Source organism: Urtica dioica, chromosome 2, assembly GCF_054948205.1.
Source record: "Urtica dioica subsp. dioica isolate 48M chromosome 2, U.dioica_male_clone48M_v1_H2, whole genome shotgun sequence".
In the NCBI taxonomy this organism is placed as follows: Eukaryota; Viridiplantae; Streptophyta; class Magnoliopsida; order Rosales; family Urticaceae; genus Urtica; species Urtica dioica.
The window spans coordinates 36,743,448-36,757,578 of record NC_142757.1 but is presented as its reverse complement, the minus strand read 5'-3'; positions in this window follow the sequence as shown (position 1 = coordinate 36,757,578).

Below are 14,131 nucleotides of genomic sequence, written 5' to 3'. Positions count from 1 at the left end.
ATCACATATCATTATCACCACAATCCAGTCAATGATAAACACAAATATAAAAATATCAAACAAACAATCACATAATGCATATCAATCAATCCAGATCACACACTAATCATATTTAGTTTTGAACGAATCCATGATGTAGTGAGATTATTCTCACCTTATATCGAGAACGTACGGCCTTAGACTTTCGGGGGATTGGAATAGCTATTCGGCTCGAGACCTAGTCGTAGGAATAACTGTAAGGACAAGTTTCTGCGTCACTCGTATTTGGAGATTTCGAAGTAAATAACGAGTTTCCGTTGTTACAATTAAATTCTCGAGTGAATTATACTCCAATGGATTTATCGAATTAATTTTAAATATATTAAGGTTATGGAAATCTCGGAATAAATAAAGGAATTATCGAGTTTAACTCGATTAATAAATTAATTCCGAGGAAACATTCCGGAAATTAATTTAAGAAATAAATTCTCAAGGACAAGAATTAATTCCGAGAAACCTTAAATATATTTTAATTATTCGAGAACGAACGAGAAAATTCTCGATTCGAATCATATAATTATAATCCGTTCGGTTATGTATTTAATTAAATAATTATATGAAAGGACGTGGTTGTAACAATTTTTAAATTATAAGGATAAGGTTGAGCTTGGCACATCGTCTATGACTAGAATCTTCTTCAGGTGATGTTTATCACTTAGCCGAATAAGGGAATCGGCAACCGCGAAAAAAAAAAACACACCAGCCACGCGAAAAAAAAACAAGAAAAGAGAAGAGAAGGAAAGAAGAAGAGAAGAGAAAGAGTGAGCGGCCGAGAGGGAGAGAAAGAGAGATCGAGCGAGAGAGAGCAGAAGAGAGCGAGAGAGCGAGACTGAGAAGGAGAGCGACCGAGGGAGAGGACGCGCGACCACCAGCACCAGCCCGAGACCCCAGCTCCGTGCGCGCGCCATCCAGCCGACCACCGAGCCTCGCCGCGCGCGCGACCGCCGTGAAGGTTGAGCCGCCGTGAGCTGGAGAAGACGCCGGAGGGTTCAATTCCTCCAGAAACAAGGTGAGATGTTTCTTCCCCAATTTTGAATCTGGAGGTTAGGGTTTCGTTTTGGAATTGGGGCTTTTGATTGTGAGTTAGGATTTCGGTGATTATTCCTCTGGTTATGGTGTTGTTCTTGGTTTTGGAAGGGTTTGGTTGTGGTTTAAGTCTTGGCCGTGTGGTTTTGGTTCTGGCCGTGTGACTGAGATTAGTTGTTTTGGGTTTCTTTGGACGAGTTATTGTTATTGTTTGTGATATTGTTGCTGACTGTGTACGTGTAAGGTTGTTTTGAAGTTTTGTTATAGAGTTGTTAAGTCGTTTTCTTTTGTTGCGAGTTGTGTCGAGTGTTAGACTCCGTCTAGGTGGGCGGCACAGGTCTCGGGGCAGCGGTTCGGGACGGCGAGGGCGCTGTCCAAGAGTGTCGGAGCTGCTGCGCGAGTGACGACGGAGCGGGGCTGGTCAGCGAGGTTCATCGGCTCGGTTGGGATGAGCTATTGGGCCGGGGACGGCAGCGACGTTGTGGCGGCTCTCGGGGGGCTGTTCACGGCTGTCGGGTTTCATTCGGAGACTCGCGAAGTCTCGGTTTAGTGTTAGAAAGTCGAGAAATTTCCCGAGTCTCGACTCTAGTCGTGAACCGTTTTTTTAGTTTATGTGTCACTAATTATTATATTGTTCAAGTAGTCTCGTTTGAGTTATCCTACGTTATTATTATTATGTTTTATAGTCAAGCTCGTTTAATATAAGTAGTTAAGAAAAATAAATTAATATGTATCGTTACTAAACTCGTTGATTATTCAATTAATCATTTAATATACTTATCTTAATTATGTATTAAAAATCGAGTTCGACTATAAGCTCGACTCTTTTAATTTGGAAAACGAATATCAACGAGAAATGTTTTATTTACGTTCTCAAACGTTATAACTTGTCAATAAAAAGAGACAAGTCAAAAATATTTCCTATAACATATTTGAAAAGTATCGTTTTGAGTTATTTTCATATAACTTACGTATGCTATAGATTGTTAGTAATAACTTCTTTATAGGTTCTTTCTCTTTAAGTTTCGACCATCGGGAACCTATCCTAAGCAATGGGCTTTGTCCCGTCAAAAGAATAGGTGGTCGAATAGCGGGGCGTTTCTTAGCCTAGATCAGGGAAGTTGTTAAGGCCTTATTTTTAGGCGTCGATTCTTTTTGTATCTTTGTTTTGTCTCCGTGTATTCTCTGTTTCTCGTGTTTTGTGACGCTCTGAGTAGCATGACTAGGAGAACGTTTTGAATACATTTCGTATGAGCTCTCTTTTCAGTAGAAGTATGTACATTAGTAGATCAATGGACGAGATACTGAGTATGCTCGATGTTCGATCTTTCTCTTCCATAGATAAGTCCAGAGTGCTATCAGGATTAGCAGGAGAAGCTTACGAGGACTGGGTTATACGTAAGAGGGACCCTTTTATCTGGAAGAGAAGAATTCAGGATTCGAAAGAATCGTTATCCGGGTAAGTGGATTACAGGCACCTACAATATCAAGAAATATTGTATATATCTTTATATATATACATATATTGTACGTGCATTTTCTATATGCTTTCTAGTAAGCAAGAGTAAGATAAGCCAGAAGATAACTCACTATCAAGATTAAGGGCTTTAAGCCACTAACGAATTGGGAAACGGAATTAGTCCGGCTAACAAAAATGGCTAGAGGTAACTAGGAACCCGAGCCTTTGCTATGTGTTTAGTTAGCCACCCTCCAGAGATCCAGTCCTAGTGAACTGGATTATGGGAGACTGAAGGTAAAGCTCGTAATCAAAAGCGAGAATAATATGATAGGATCTTTGGGAGTCGCATCTCAAGATCTTATAAGTCACGAGTTAATAAGCGAAAAGAATATATGTTAAGATCGGGATTAAATCCGAATTAAGCATTCTCTCATGTTAAGTTAATTAAAGAGAAAACATAGAATGGTACCGCCTCAGACATATACCCCTTGTTAGCAGGTACCTATTATGCTTCGTTCTGGTACCACATGGGGATTAGGCAGGAGACTGTGCACCCTCCTGTCTGGCGCCAATAAGACATGTGTCGTGCGGATATCATTAAGGGATCTGGAGCAGGAAATGTATTGTATGATGGGAATTGCCAGGACCTAAGCTGGCATATTCTCAAGTAACAGGAGTTACCGGGACCTAAGCTGGTAATTCCATAGATTATGATTAAAGCACGTATGTTATGATGTGAATCACCGGGACCTAAGCTGGTGAATTCTTAAGTAAGAGGAATCTCTCGGGACCTAAGCTGAGTGATTCCTAAGTAAGATGAATCTATCGGGACCTAAGCCGATTGATTCTCAAGTAAGGTGGATTTATCGGGACCTAAGCCGATACTTCCGCAAGTTATGAAAAGATATGATCTAATGTTATGTATTGTTTTTGTGTTATATGCATTGTGCATTAGATATGTAGATATCCGCTTATTGAGTCTTTCGACTCACAGTTATTATCTTGGTATTGTAGATAAAGGAAGGGCTAAAGAAGACTGAGCAGAGCATCAGCGAAACCGGTAAGTAAGTAGGCGTGTGTATGTACGGCTGCCAACTTGTGGCTAAGTCAAGGGCGAATGAGTCTGTTTTGTTTTAAAAAAAAAGACGAGTCTTTTTGTTTGTAAAGTTTTAAATAGTATGTTGTAGGTAAAACGAAAAATTCGCCCATAGTTTTGAGACGTTTATGTAAATATTTTAAAAGTTTTTTCTAGAAAATGTTTTCCGGAAGCGCTTCCACCAAAGATTTTATGAATTTTATTTTATGTTAAGTAAGATACGGAGATCTCTGCTGCGGCTTGCGGGCGAGCTAAGGCTCGCGGGTCGTGACAGAATTTTTGGTATCAGAGCCCAGGTTGAGCCGTTTCTGTAGACTTGTGGTCGTACATACACTAACTTACTTACTTATAAGTCAGCTGATGTTTAAGATAGCCTTATCTATGATATCTGTTGAGTCTTTGTGAAAGATAGCGGTTATGCTAGGATAACCGAATGATTACCCATTCCTACTTATAGGTGAAGTAAGGATTAAGAATGAGACCTAAGAAGCAAACACAGACGGATCTTTCACAAGAAATAACTGAAATTAGCAGGGCTCTACAGCGTCAAGCAGAAGATGGCTGTCGAATGGATGCTCAAATAGAAGAGCAGAACAGGTTGATCACGCAGCTTATTGCGCGAATGAATGAGCAGCAACCTCCACAGGGACAACAAGACCATGAACCCCAGGCGCATCGACCAGAACAACCTGGGGGACAAGGTGAGTACGTGCCAAATATGAATAGGAATCCAGATGGTCAGAATGTGCAAGCGCCACCACAAGCTCAAGCTAGGGCACCAGATGAGGTTCCGCTGTTCCAGATTCCGATAATGGCACCGGTTGTCGGAGAGCCTGTATATGAGCGCTTTCGTAAGCAGAAGCCACCGACTTTCAATGGAGATGCTAATCCTACCCTAGCGGAGAATTGGATTAAAAAGATCCAACAGATCTTCACGTACATGCAACTTACAGATGCTGAGAGGGTTGCTTGTGTTGTGAACCAGCTGGAACTTGAAGCTCAAAGCTGGTGGGAGGTAATCGCCCTCTTTGATGATGTTTCTCATATTACATGGAATCGTTTAATCAACCTATTCTATGAGAAATACCTTGGCGAAGCTAATCTCTCGGGTAAGGTACGGGAGTTTATGGATCTTAAGCAAGGAAAGCTCTCTGTAGCTGAGTATGTAGCCAAGTTTGATGAACTTGCAAAGTTCTCACCCTCTATGGTACCGACGGATCAATCGCGCAAGATGAGGTTTATGCATGGACTCAATGTGGAAATTGTGCGTCAGGTGGATAGTGGCGATGTGGGGCCGCGAACATATGCGAATGCCGTTCAAAGGGCATTAAGGATTGATGGTTGGCGTATAGCACAAGTCAATCCAGCTGGCGAGTCGGTGACCATCCCACAGGAGTCTGTAGCGGAAGTCGAGAAGAAGAATTTCACCGACAAGAAGAAAAAGAGTTGGGATAGAAATTCCAGGTCCAGGGCGCAGGGAAATGAAGGAAGCTACAGAGGAAATCAAAGCGAGAACAAGTACAAGAGGCCAAGGGTTAATGATTTCCCTACGTGCAACAAGTGCGGCAAGAAGCACTCAGGCAAGTGTCGCATAGGAACCTCAAGCTGCTACCGGTGTGGCTTAGAAGGTCATTTTGCACGGGATTGCCACGTTTCAGAAGAGAAAATCGCTTATCTGAAGAATCAACCTAAGGCCAAAGCTCGCGTCTTTAGCATCTATGGAGATGAAGTAAAGGAGTCATCGTCTGGAAGAACCGGTTAGATTCATATCCTTTACTCTTCAGTTATGCATTCCTGTATGTGGAAACTATGCATGTTCGTCTGTTGTGTCCTAGTCAAGTTCTTGATCTTGGTAGATGATGGAGTAGATTCCTTGTTAGTTATATCTAACCGTTAGAGAGTGACTACTTCAAGTCACCAATGTAGTCTGGATACGTTACGTCTATGGATACTCTAAGACCAAAATCAGTTTGTTATTCATCAAGCGATGACATGTTAGATGAAGGTATCTCCTCTCTTGTTTTCTGAAGATGGAAAAGTAATCTGGAAGCTCGATAGTGTGATGCAGAAGGAGTACCCTGCTCTGCTTTAGGTTTCGAGGACAAAACTAACTTAAGGGGGTAGGGATTGTAAGGACAAGTTTCTGCGTCACTCGTATTTGGAGATTTGGAAGTAAATAACGAGTTTCCGTTGTTACAACTAAATTCTCGAGTGAATTATACTCCAATGGATTTATCGAATTAATTTTAAATATATTAAGGTTACGGAAATCTCGGAATAAATAAAGGAATTATCGAGTTTAACTCGATTAATAAATTAATTCCGAGGAAACATTCCGGAAATTAATTTAAGAAATAAATTCTCAAGGACAGGAATTAATTCTGAGAAATCTTAAATATATTTTAATTATTCGAGAACGAACGAGAAAATTCTCGATTCGAATCATATAATTATAATCCGTTCGGTTATGGATTTAATTAAATAATTATATGAAAGGACGTGGTTGTAACAATTTTTAAGTTATAAGGATAAGGTTGAGCTTGCCACATCGTCTATGACTAGAATCTTCTTCAAGTGATGTTTATCACTTAGCCGAATAAGGGAATCGGCAACCAAGAAAAAAAAACACACCAGCCACGCGAAAAAAAAGAAGAAAAGAGAAAAGAAGGAAAGAAGAAGAGAAGAGAAAGAGTGAGCGGCCGAGAGGGAGAGAAAGAGAGATCGAGCGAGAGAGAGCAGAAGAGAGCGAGAGAGCGAGACTGAGAAGGAGAGCGACCGAGGGAGAGGACGCGCGACCAACAGCACCAGCCCGAGACCCCATCTCCGTGCGCGCGCCATCCAGCCGACCACCGAGCCTCGCCGCGCGCGCGACCGCCGTGAAGGTTGAGCCGCCGCGAGCTGGAGAGGACGCCGGAGGGTTCAATTCCTCCAGAAACAAGGTGAGATATTTCTTCCCCAATTTTGAATCTGGAGGTTAGGGTTTCATTTTGGAATTGAGGCTTTTGATTGTGAGTTAGGATTTCGGTGATGATTCCTCTGGTTATGGTGTTGTTCTTGGTTTTGGAAGGGTTTGGTTGTGGTTTAAGTCTTGGCCGTGTGGTTTTGGTTCTGGCCGTGTGACTGAGATTAGTTGTTATTGTTATTGTTTGCGATATTGTTGCTGACTATGTACGTGTAAGGTTGTTTTGAAGTTTTGTTATAGAGTTGTTAAGTCGTTTTCTTTTGTTGCGAGTTGTGTCGAGTGTTAGACTCGGTCTAGGTGGGCGGCACAGGTCTCGGGGCAGCGGTTCGGGACGGCGAGGGCGATGTCCAAGAGTGTCAGAGCTGCTGCGCGAGTGACGACGGAGCGGGGCTGGTCAGCGAGGTTCATCGGCTCGGTTGGGACGAGCAGTTGGGCCGGGGACGGCAGCGACGTTGTGGCGGCTCTCGGGGGGCTGTTCACGGCTGTCGGGTTTCGTTCGGAGACTCGTGAAGTCTCGATTTAGTGTTAGAAAGTCGAGAAATTTCTCGAGTCTCGACTCTAGTCGTGAACCGTTTTTTTAGTTTATGTGTCGTGATGTATAAGTACTATTATGTTTTTACGGTTCACTAATTATTATATTGTTCAAGTAGTCTCGTTTGAGTTATCCTACGTTATTATTATTATGTTTTATAGTCAAGCCCGTTTAATATAAGTAGTTAAGAAAAATAAATTAAAATGTATAGTTACCAAACTCGTTGATTATTCAATTAATTATTTAATATACTTATCTTAATTATGTATTAAAAATCGAGTTCGACTATACGCTCAACTCTTTTAATTTGGAAAGCGAATATCAACGAGAAATGTTTTATTTACGTTCTCAAACGTTATAACTTGTCAATAAAAAGAGACAAGTCAAAAATATTTCCTAGAACATATTTGAAAAGTATCGTTTTGAGTTATTTTCATATAACTTACGTATGCTATAGATTGTTAGTAATAACTTCTTTATACGTTCTTTCTCTTTAAGTTTCGACCATCGGGAACCTATCCTAAGCAATGGGCTTTGTCCCGTCAAAAGAATAGGTGGTCGAATAGCGGGGCGTTTCTTAGCCTAGATCAGGGAAGTTGTTAAGGCCTTATTTTTAGCCGTCGATTCTTTTTGTATCTTTGTTTTGCCTCCGTGTATTCTCTGTTTCTCGTGTTTTGTGACGCTCTGAGTAGCATGACTAGGAGAACGTTTTGAATACATTTCGTATGAGCTCTCTTTTCAGTAGAAGTATGTACATTAGTAGATCAATGGATGAGATACTGAGTATGCTCGATGTTCGATCTTTCTCTTCCATAGATAAGTCCAGAGTGCTATCAGGATTAGCAGGAGAAGCTTACGAGGACTGGGTTATACGTAAGAGGGACTCTTTTATCTGGAAGAGAAGAATTCAGGATTCGAAAGAATCGTTATCCGGGTAAGTGGATTACAGGCACCTACGATATCAAGAAATATTATATATATCTTTATATATATACATATATTGTACGTGCAGTTTCTATATGCTTTCTAGTAAGCAAGAGTAAGATAAGCAAGAAGATAACTCACTATCAAGATTAAGGGCTTTAAGCCACTAACGAATTGGGAAACGGAATTAGTCCTGCTAACAAAAATGGCTAGAGGTAACTAGGAACCCGAGCCTTTGCTATGTGTTTAGTTAGCCACCCTCCAGAGATCCAGTCCTAGTGAACTGGATTATGGGAGACTGAAGTTAAAGCTCGTAATCAAAAGCGAGAATATTATGATAGGATCTTTGGGAGTCGCATCTCAAGATCTTATAAGTCACGAGTTAATAAGCGAAAAGAATATATGTTAAGATCAGGATTAAATCCGAATTACGCAGTCTCTCATGTTAAGTTAATTAAAGAGAAAACATAGAATGGTACCGCCTCCGACATATACCCCTTGTTAGCAGGTACCTATTATGCTTCGTGCTGGTACCACATGGGGATTAGGCAGGAGACTATGCACCCTCCTGTCTGGCGCCAATAAGACATGTGTCGTGCAAATATCATTAAGGGATCCCGAGCAGGAAATGTACTGTATGATGGGAATTTCCGGGACCTAAGCTGGCATATTCTCAAGTAAGAGGAGTTACCGGGACCTAAGCTGGTAATTCCATAGATTATGATTAAAGCAAGTATGTTATGATGTGAATCACCGGGACCTAAGCTGGTGAATTCTTAAGTAAGAGGAATCTCTCGGGACCTAAGCTGAGTGATTCCTAAGTAAGATGAATCTATCGGGACCTAAGCCGATTGATTCTCAAGTAAGGTGGATTTATCGGGACCTAAGCCGATACTTCCGCAAGTTATGAAAAGATATGATCTCATGTTATGTATTGTTTTTGTGTTATATGCATTGTGCATTAGATATGTAGATATCCGCTTACTGAGTCTTTCGACTCACAGTTATTATCGTGATATTGTAGATAAAGGAAAGGCTAAAGAAGACTGAGCAGAGCATCTGCGAAACCGGTAAGTAAGTAGGCGTGTGTATGTACGGCTGTCGACCTGTGGCTAAGTCAAGGGCGAATGACTCTGTTTTGTTTTTAAAAAAAAAGACGAGTCTTTTTGTTTGTAAAGTTTTAAATAGTATGTTGTAGGAAAAACGAAAAATTCGCCCATAGTTTTGAGACGTTTATGTAAATATTTTAAAAGTTTTTCTAGAAAATGTTTTCCGGAAGCGCTTCCACCAAAGTTTTTATGAATTTTATTTTATGTTAAGTAAGATACGGAAATCTCTGCCGCGGCTTGCGGGCGAGCTAAGGCTCGCGGGTCGTGACAATAACAATTAAGTTCTAATAAACATTATGGACTTCACAAAATTTTTGACAAACTCAGAGACGGGACTCGAAAGTGAAAAGAAAAAAATACCATTTGTCCTAGGGTTTTGGCAAAACATTAATTTTAGAGAACGATCCTATAAAAGTTCCAGGAGCTAGAGAAAAATAATTTGAACATTTTATTCTTCAATGGCGAGACCTAACTCGGATTCCATAATAACGAAACCTAAATAACAATATAAAGTGCAAAAGAAGTTTTATAAACATTATGGAAACGGTCTGCACAACGGTCTAAAATAAAACCTTTGATACACTTCAACTGATTAAAAACTTCTAAAATATTTATTTTACGTATAACAAAAACACATAAAAGTATCTCTTATAAAAATTTCATGCCAAAATACATTTTGTAGGTATTTAAAATAAATATAAAACTACTTTGTTTGAAACAGAAATTAAATATTTGCGCACTGATTGTAAATGATTTTTAGAATAAAACTCGTTCGTCTAAAAATCATGAAATTTGAAACATGTATCAATAACATCTGAAATGTTCATGTATAAAAATATTAGATTAAAATAAATTGCATAGATAATTAAAACAAGACGTTTTCAAACCATAAAATATTTTGATATAATCTCAAGAAAATGAAAACAATGAGTTAAAAATATAATACTTCTTGATTGACTGAAAGAAGAAAAGCCTCTAATGGTTGTTAGGAACACCAATTACGGTAGACCACTTGCTAATAATATTTTAGTTTCTTTTTTTTTTTATATAAAGAAAAAGGGAGAGGACTGATCGTGGGAGAGAAAAAAGAAGGGAAAAGAAGAGTCTAAGAGTTTTATGAGGAAGAGAACGTAAAGAAAGGTATACAAAAAAAAAAAACAAGCAAACTCATAATATCTAAACTTAATGCAAATAAATGGCCACCTTAATTTTGTATACGGTGCAATAAAGAAAAAAAATAATCAGTCCATGCTCAAAGAGAGCATGTAACGCTAACTTTAAAGCATTGTCTAATTATAGAATCTCTATTATTATTTGAATTGGATCGATTATGGTGACAGTTAATCTAATACATATAACTTTATTAGAAAGACATATATATAAACGAACATGTACTATACATAAATATATATTCTTATATGATATGCTGGTAACCAGCTCATGTTCAATCTTGAGTAATGTGATTTTATTTTAAAAATATCTTGTCGAGTAATTTATCAAAGGTATTTCTCATAACTTAAAAACGAGCAGACATACGTAGAACATAACAAATAACTTAACTATGCAAAATTCACATTACTTAAATTTTAATTCTTTGATGGTTAAGTTTCGAGGTTTCACAATCTCCCATACTTATTGGAATTTTCGTTCCAAAAATTGACCAAAAAAACGAGTAGGAAACATGAGAATTCTTACTTGGATATACTATACTTGTAAGAATAGGTCGGGATAACACAATATCATATAATCTTCGCGCTTCCAAGTGGCTTCTTCGATTTTATGATTCTGCCAAAGTACCTTGACAAACTGAATCATCTTGTTCCTTAGGATCTTTTCTTCATGATTGAGAATCTACACTGGCTTTTCTTCATACGTTAAGTCTTCGTGTAATTCGATAGGCTCTTGGATTAGCTCATGATTTGGATCGGGCAATTATTTTTTGAGCATCGAGACCTGAAACACATAGTGTAGCAATGCTAACTCGAGATTCAGAGCTAGACGATAAGTTACTTTCCCGATTCTTTATGTGATCTCAAAAGGACCTATGTACCTCAGGCTCAATTTTTCCTTCTTGTCGAACCTCATCACACCCTTGAAATTTTAGTGGCCACCTTCTCTTATCGAGTAGCTTTTGTGTCGGCTTAGGCAGTTCCAATTCGATCACGAATTTTCTTGATAGCCTCTGTTGTGTCTCGGATAAAATATGTCTTCTATAGATTATTTCTCTTGCTTCAAACCAGTGAATTGGAGATCAAAAATTTCTCCCATAGAGAGCTTCATATGACGCAACACCGATTGAGGCTTGGTAGGAGTTTGTTATATGAGAATTCAATAAGTGGCAACCTCTTACTCCAACTCCCACCAAAATCCATGACAGATGCCCTTAGCATATCCTCTATGGTCTGAATAATCCTTTCGGATTGGCCATCTGTTTGGGAGTGAAAAGGGGTTCTAAACTTCAGTTGAGATCCCATCGACTTTTGCACGCACTTGCAGAATTTAGAAGTGAAACGACCGTCGCGATCAAAGATGATGGACAAAGGAGCGCCATGCAGTCTCACCACGTTATTAACAAATTTGTTAGCCAACTTCTCTACGGAGTACGTGACCTTCATCAGGATGAACCTAGCAGAGTATCATAACCCTCAACCGTCTAAGATAACCCAACCATAAACTCCATTGTGATTTGTTTGCACCTCCATTCATGAACTTCGATTGGCTATAATACTTTAGCTGGTCGTTGATGTTCAGCCTTCACTTTCTGGCAGGTAAGAACATTTACTGACGAACGTTGCAACGTCACCCTTTATTCCGTTCCACCCGAAGTGTTCTCGGAGGCCTTGATACATCTTCATGGAACTTGGGTGGACCGAATACAGTGTCTCATGTACTTCGGTAAGAATCTGATATCGTAACTCATAATTGTCGGGTACACAAATCCTTCCATTGAAAAAGAGTACATCATTATCCGAAAGCGAAAATTTTGACTCCTGACCTTCAAGTGCATTGTCTTTCAGCCTCGACATCTCAGGATCACGTCCTTGCACTTCTTTGATTCTTTCAAAAAGATTTGACTACAAGGTCATACTGGCTAATCCTCGTGTGACAATTTCAACTCTCAAATTGTTGATTTCATCAAAGAGTTGATGAGATAATGCTCGCATTGTTGAAATAGATCTAGGATTAAGAAAAGATTTATTGCTTCTAATAAGCGGCGGAATTTAAAATATTTCTTTAAAACTCATAAAACGTTTTTACTACCTAGAAAAAGTGCATGAACATATAATTTAAAATTTTTAAAACTACATTTAGTTTTTACTCGGTACCAACTTTGAATGGAGCTTGAATGTTGAGAAGCCTTAGGAAGTTTGAAACGCTCGTCTCCCCACGCAGCTCACCTCTCCCACTAGTCTCTTTGAACCTGTGAGTAACCACGAAAGTTTCTACCACTAAAGTCTTTGAGTATGGTTAGGATTTAGTGTGTGGGCACTTTTAAACACTATGACTCAAGAACAAGTATTTGAGCCAAAGAGCTAAAACAAAACGCTAGGTCTAATGAGGACCTAGGTGCCAAAACAAAAGGACAAGAAGAGATAGAGAGAGAGAGGGTGGGCGGCCAACTTAGAGAGAGAAGCTCTCAATCTCAAAATTGTGTGTTGTGAATTGTGAATGAGGTGGGGTATTTATAGGAGGAGGATTACCTTCAAAAGGTAGTTTCCGCTTTTCTTTTGAATATCACATATTCATGAGCAAATCTTGTTTCCTCTTCTCCACCCCATTTGCACGTCCAACCTAGTGCCATTAAGGCCTTGGATTTGTTTCTTCTTTTACTTGCTCTCTCTTGGTTGCTGTCCATCTATAGTTTCCTCCTAGAGGAAATTTGTTTCCTCTTTTCCTTTTGGCAAGTATCTTCATACATCAATACACAAAATACTCTCTCTTCCCTTCTCTATTGTGGACGGTTTCTATGGCTTCTAGAACATGTTTCTAGATGTTTCTTTATTTGTTCATGACAACATAAGAAAAACCCATTAAGAATTTTCACATAAAATTCCATGAAATGCAATTCAATCCTCAAGGCCTAATCGGAGGATATTGGCTTTGTGACTTAATATCATTGTCATCATATGACAATGTTAAAAAAACTTATTTATTGACATTCATACCATCCCATGTCCAAAAGGACAAAATTACCATTTAGAAAATTTTCGTAAAACTTGTCTAGTTCAACAATTGAACTTGTTTTGACTTAGCTTTCATGTTTAACTCATCCTACTCTAAAGACTTGTGGTAGTGACCTCATAGATCCAAATGAACAAAGCTTGAGCTAGCATACTTGGACTCAAAACTTCACAAACTTTTTCCAAGTTCTAGCTTAATGTCAACTGACTCCACGAAAGAGTTGACACTTAAATCTCTCGGTTCAAATGAATATATTTTCTACTCAAGAATTCCACTTAATTGTAATGAGTAAATCCATTGAATATTATCTATGTTTACCCTTCATGAATATCATCAACTAGATGAGATTTACAAAATTACAATTTTACTCTTCTAGTTGTTATTTCCTCAACTCCTTTGTCGCTTGTGAATAAGTTAGAAACAATGTATTGACGAGGAGCTATAAAGTCACATTGATTCATCCAAAAGAGTCACGACTCAATTTGGACACGGGCCAGTTCATTTATTCACATTCCAATGAACAAAGCATGAGGTGATATGCATTGCATTTCAGCAATCTTGTACATGAATTCCATATCTATGATATCTTCACAAAGTTACTCATGACATCGTCATAACTTAGTACTTCACCAATAGGTCTTGTCTATATCACATAGTGAATCTAGAACTCTGACTTTCTCAAATAAGAATACGTAAGCTATGAAATGACATGTCTCATTTCAAGATTAAGGTAAGCACGATGCAATTCATATATAGTGACTTCGAGACATAAGAGGTTAAATGGTTTGTTCTTATTCAGTCT